Below are 6,878 nucleotides of genomic sequence, written 5' to 3' on the forward strand. Positions count from 1 at the left end.
GAATTTAGACCCCTACTTCACACCATATACAAAAATTAACTCAAAATTGATCAAAGTTCTAAATGCAACTGCTAAAACTATAAAACTCTTAGAAGAAAACATAGGTGTAAATCTTTGTGAACTTGGATTTGGTCAATGGTTTCTTAGATATAACACCAAAAACAAAAGCAGCAAGAGAAATATAGACAAACAGGACATCATCAAAATTAAAAGCTTTTGCATGTTAAAATATATCATCAAGAAAGTGAAAGACAACCAAAAGAATGGGAGAGAGATTTTACAAATCATACATATGATAAGAGATTTGTATCAAGAATTCATAAAGAGTTCTTACAGCTCAGTGATTAAAAGAAAAATAGCCCAATTTAAATATGAGGAATAGATCTGAATAGACATTTCTTCAGAGAAGATATACAGATGGCCAAGAAGCACATGGAAAGATGTTCAACACCATTAGCCATCAGAAAAATGCAACTCCAATCCACAAGATACCATTTCATATTGACTAGGATGTTGAAAAATTGGAACTCTTATGCACTACTGGTGTGAATGTAAAATGGTGCAGCCATTTTTGGTATGTATGTTTGTTTATTTTGGGCCACACCATGAAGCTTCCGAGATCTCAGTTCCCTGACCAGGGATCGAACCCGGGCCACAGCAGTGAAAGTGCCAAATCCTAGCCACTAGACCGCCAGGGAACTCCCATAAAATGGTGTGGCCACTTTCGAAAACAGTTTAGCAGTTCCTCAAAAAGGTAAACACAGAGTTACCATATGACTCAGGAATTCCACTCCTACTTATATACTCAAGAGAAATGAAAACGTATGTCTACACAAAAATCTGTACACAAATGTTCATAACAGTATTATTGATAATAGCCAGGAAGTGTCAACAACTCAAACATCTATCAACTGATGAATGGATAAATAAAATGTGATATATCCATAAATGGAATATTATTCAGCCATAAAAAGGAATGAAGTACTGATACATGCTAAAACATCGATGAACCTTGAACACATTGTGCTAGGTGAAAGAAGCCAGTCACAAAAGACCACATATTTTATAATTCTATTAATATGAAATAACCAAAATATTGGATATTTTGAATATTTTGAAATATCCAAAATATTGGCTCTATGCTTTGGATCCCACGTGCCACAACTAGAGCCCATGGGCTCCCACGCAACTAGAGAGAAAACCTGCACGCCACAACTAGAGAGAAGCCCACGTGCCGCAATGAAGATCCTGCGTGCCACAACTAAGACCTGATGCAGCCAAAAATAAATAAATATTAAAAAAAAAAGTTCTCCTCTCATAGTGTTCATATCTTAGTGAAAAGTAAATTAATTCAGCCTATTAAGTATCTTTCAAATCTGTCCATTTCTCTCTGTCCAGCCTGCCACCCTCCCCTATTTGGATCACCACAAAAGCCTACTGACTATCCTGGCTCCAGTGTGATCCTCTGTAAATCTCCACTCTGCTGCCTTGGAAATCTTTCTAAAGGGCAAACTGGTCACATTGCTTCTTGCCTCAATCTTGTCCTGGCTTCCCATCGTTTTATTTATTTATTTATTTTCGTCTTTTTTCTTTCCCATAGTTTTAAAGGTATCAAGTCCAAACTCTTTAACCCAGCATAAAAGGCCCTGCATGATCTAGTCCTTGCTTATTTATCTCCCTATCCTCATTTCTCACCACTCACCACTCATAACTCCAGACATTTACATCTTCTTTCAGGTTTGTGAATTTCTTTGCCCTATCTCATTTCTCTACCTTTGCAAAGGCTAGTAGTCATTTTGCTTTTGGGGTCTCAGCTTACATGTCACTCGCTCTGGAACATTTTTTTCTTAAATACTCCCCTTCTTTACGTATTTGGGTTAAATGCCCCCTACCCATTGTTCCCATTTATTTTATAAAGCTTACTATGTGCCAAGCATGGTTCTAAGTGCTTTATAAAATTAACTCATTTAATTTTCACAACAACCATAGGATACAGATATAGTATTATCACCTTCATTGTACAGATGAGAAAATAGAGGCACAGAGAGGCTCAGTATCTTTCTCAAAGTCACACAGCTAGTGGTGGAACCAGGATTTCAATCCAGAAAATATAGCCCTAGAGTTTGTGTGTGATGATGTTACACTGCCACAATTGCTTAATACATCACAGCACCTATTATACAATTTGTAATTGACTGTTTATCTCCATGTGACTTTTAGTTCACTGAAAGTAAGGATTTATGTCAGGCTTACTCATGGTTGTATTCCCAGCATGAGGCTTAGTCCCTAGTCCTTTAATTTTAAAAATCAATGAATGAACAAAGCAATTAATTAATTTTGATACTTACATGTGAGATGTACAAGAAGAGAGTCATGGGGTTTCTAGCTGGTGGAACAATGGTGCTCTGATAATTGTTTGATATTATGTTAAAAGATCTTTAATTTGCTGGTTACATGTCTCAAGAACTTATGTTCTGGTAAAGTACTTTATACATATCAGACGATCAATAATCTTTGTTTAGTTAGAAGTTTTTTTTTTTTTATGTCAAATTAATGTAAGACTTACAAAAATAGTAAAAAGAATTCCTATAGACTCTTTACCTAACGTCCCCAAATGTTAACATATTACATAACCACAGTACGATGATAAAACCAGGAAATTAACATTGCAACTATATTAACTAATTATACACCTTATTTGATTTTCATTAACTGTTCCACTACTGTCCTGTTTATGGTCTAGGATCCAATCCAGGATCATACATTTCATTTCTTTGTCACATCTCTTTAGTTTCTTGAAGGGAAGGTGTCTCAGTTTTTCTTCATCTTTCATCACCTTGACACTTCTGAAGAGCACTGGTCAGTTAAATTGTACACTGTTCTTCAATTTGGGTTTGTCTGAGTTTCCTCGAGATTAAATTCAGGTTGTGCATTTTGGTAAGGATTCCACCCACGTGATGGTGTGTCCTTCTTAGCACATCACGTCAGGAGGAACAGAGTGTCTGCATGTTTCGTTACCTTGACCACTTGCTTAAGGAGATATCTGCTGGGTTTCTTCACTGTGAAGGTATTACGTTTCTCACTGTAATTAATAAGCATCTTGTGGAGAGATACTTTGAGACTATGTAAATATCCTGTTTCCAGCCGTATTTTCACCCACAAATTTTAGCATCTAGTGATGATACTTCCTTGAAACAATTACTACTGTGGTGCTTCCAGCTGATGATTCTCCATTTCCATCATCCCTTCTACGTTTATTAATTAGAGTGCTACAGTAAGAAAGAACTTTCCCTTTTCCTCCATTTGTCTGTTGATTTATTTATTCAATAATCTATTTATATCAATATGGACTCTTGAATATTGTTTTATTCTGTAGATTATAATGCCTTATTCTCATTTCTTACTTTATTGCCCAAATTATCCCAGATTTCAAAGCTCCATCAAGTTAGCTTGTGTCATTTCAATACGTCCCCATGATTTTTTGAGTCCTTCCTTACTTGCTGGTCCCACAAGATGTTCCATGTTCACTGTGTACTTTCCCTGCCCCAGTCATGTAATCAGCCATCTCTTTAAGTAGGCCTGATCCCTTTTTACTGGAGAATAATATTTAGAAACAAAGATCTGGACACGAGGTACTTATTGCTCCTGGGGTGTCATTGTTTCTTCACTTAGTGGGCAGAGCTAGGAAATATATGTATGTGTGACATATACACACCTCTATTTATTTTCATATCTGTCTGTCTACCTATTAAAAACATGACTTTATAATGATACCTCCCATTTCATTCCAACACTCAGGCTTCATTCTACCCTTTCCCTTTATTTGTGATTACTTTCTCTCACAGTACAAAAACCTGGTGCTTATTGCTAACAATATATTTACTTATTTGCTCAACCCTAGATTATACATAAAGCAGTTTCAGAATTGCTAACCTATAACCTATTTGAAAAACAAACTTACTAGAGTACAATACTGTGTACTCTTTAGTCTTAGAGTATATATTGTAAATTACTGTCTAAAGTTACTTAGGTTAATTCTTTTTTTCTTCACACCCTTTATTGTGGTTTTGTTATTAACTTGTAATAAAGTCAGTACATGTTTTTAAAAATGAATAGTATTTGTAAAAATATTTTGAAAAACACAGTGTATATGGACTGTTTCTCTCTCATAACCCGGAAGGCCTGGAGAAATATTCCGAGGCTAGGTACTCCTAGGGAGATCCCTGCAGGTTATTCTGCAGGGAGAGTCAAACCCTGATCACTTCCTGCCCTACTCCTTTCACCAATGCCCTTCTCTGCTCCTGTATCGCCTTTTTTTTAAATTTATTTTTTGACCATGCTACGCGGCTTGTGGGGTCTTAGTTCCCCGACTAGGGATCAAACCCGGGCCCTCGGCAGTGAGAGTGCGGAGCCCTAACCACTGGACCGCCAGGGAATTCCCTGTTTCCTGTTTCTTTAATGCTCTGAGAGGTACTTTAAAAGTCCTGAATTTCAATCCAGCCCATCTTCACTGAACTCCCCAGTGCTTTGGCCTCAGCCCAAGTAAAACCTTTTGATACCTGTCACAGCACCTTTGTCCATGGGGAGTTCTCCATGCCCAGGATCAGTCCTACCTGGATCAACCTCTTAATTCAACCCCCCTTTCCTTTCTCTTGAGTTGAAGGAGGCCACCAGGTGGCGCCTCAGAGTCCACTGCAGTCCCATTTTAAGAGTCAGCTTCTGGAGTGGTGAGTTGGCTGTGGGAAGTGATTGCATTCCTGAGAAGAGGGAGGGACATTCTCATTGTATTTTTAATTTAGTTAAAAAATTTCTTTCCATTTAGGTCTTCAGCTCAGCTCTTGGCAAAACAACACAAGAACCACAATTCAGTCTCTGTCCTGTCTCTGCCTAGAAACCGTGGGTTCCTTCCCTTTTCCTTTCATTAAAACTTCCTCCAAGGAAAAACAAACTTTTATTGCTAGTTAACAGGTGTAATGGGTTTACCTGCCGGGGGTCTTCTCAGTAAGTGGAACTGAGGACCTTGGTCTGTCAGCCTGTCTGCAAAAAAATCGTAGCCAGGACATCAAGAGGCTGGAATTCATGCAGGAACTCCGCCACTATCAGCACCTCCTCAAGGGGTCACTGGGCTGTCCTGGACTTCAGTTTTCTTATGTGTAAAATTGAGGGATTACTGAACTCTGTGGTCTTAAACAAATCCCTCAGGAGCCAGGGGTGGGGGTAGGGATAACATAAATCTAAGTAAAGCTGAATTGGAAAGTGCATGCCCTATTAAAATGCATTCATATTTAAACTTTTGAAAAACATCGAGTAGACCAAACAAAATTACATTTGGACATTAAATGTGTCCAGAAAGCCACCAGTTTGCAGTTTGTGAAGTAGAGAATCTTTCATTAAGGTTTCTTTTAGGTCTGAGGTTCTGTGACTACTCTATAATTTATTCATACTCTTCTATCTGCTTGGTAGCCACAGCCATCCTTTTCCATCACCTCTGCGTGTCTAAACCCTAATTCCTTCTTACAAAACCCAGTCAAATACCACCTACTCCCGGAAGTTTTCCTTGGTTTGTCCTCTGTAAATTGGAAAACATTTTCTCTCTCCTCTGAATTCTTCTAGCTTTCTGACATACCCTCTTCATGGCTCTTAACTGCTTTTTTACTGCATTGTGTTTATTTATGTGCTGGTCACCAATCTTTCCCTACATATATATTTCTAAGCTCCTTGAGGGCAGAATCCCTGTCTAATTGAGTTTTGTATCTTCACCATCTAGAAAATCAGTTAATAAGTGTTTACTGAGTTCCTACTCTGTGCTAGACATGCTTTTAGGCACTACACTCAGCATGTAGTAGTGGGGACTTGATAAATGTTTGCTGAGTGACTGCTGTTAAGCAGGAACCAGAATAATGGAAATAAGAAAGACAGTCAATATGAAATGTGTGGGAAAGCAGAGCAACTCCAGTGCTCTCCTGGCCCCATAACTTTGCCCTCTAGCGTTTCCCTTCATTATCTTAACATTGCAGGGCAAGAGGGATTTTGCAGATGTAACTAAGATTACTAATCAGCTGACCTTATGACAGAAAGATTATCTGAGTGGGTTCAATTTAATCATGAGTCCTTTAAAAGCAGAGAGTTTTCTTCAGCTGGTAGCAGAAGAGGGTGTCAGAGAGATGCAGAGCATGAGAAGGACTTGATGCATTGTCGCCAACTTAACTGGGTCTGGAATTGGCCTCTGGAAGCTGGGAGAAGCCGTCAGCTGAGAGCCAGCAAGAACATGGGGAGCTCAGTCCTATACACCTGCAAGGAAAAATTCTGCCAACAACCTGAATGAGATCGGAAGCAGATTCTTCCCCAGAGCCTCCAGATAGGAGCCCAGACCGGCAGACACCTTGATTTCAGCCTTGTAAGGCCTTAAGCAGAGAACCCAGCCGAGCTTGCCTGGATTTTTGACTACAGAACTGTGAGATAATAAGCGGGTGCTGTTTTAATCCACTAAGTGTGTGGTAATTTGCTATGCAGCAATAAAAACCTAATACAGACGCTCAGCCAGCACTGTGGAGAGACCCTCGTGGGGCGGAGCTAAGGCCTCCAGGTAACAATCGGAGTCAGCGTCAACGTGCCACCTGGGGATGAGCCTTCAGGTGCAGCCCCAGCCAACATCCTGACTGCGGCCTCACAGGAGATCCTGAGCAGAAGCTCCCAACCAGTGGCTCCCAAATTCCGGACTTACAGAAATCATGAAATAGGACACTGTTATCATTGCTGTACGCTACTGAGTTTGGGAGTAGTTTGTTACACAGCAAAATATCACTAATGGAGTTAAGTGCGCAGCAAATGTCTAGGGACTGCCTGGCCGCCTAGAGCATGACCACCACACGGGCCAC

Source organism: Balaenoptera musculus, chromosome 8 (assembly GCF_009873245.2).
Source record: "Balaenoptera musculus isolate JJ_BM4_2016_0621 chromosome 8, mBalMus1.pri.v3, whole genome shotgun sequence".
In the NCBI taxonomy this organism is placed as follows: domain Eukaryota; kingdom Metazoa; phylum Chordata; class Mammalia; order Artiodactyla; family Balaenopteridae; genus Balaenoptera; species Balaenoptera musculus.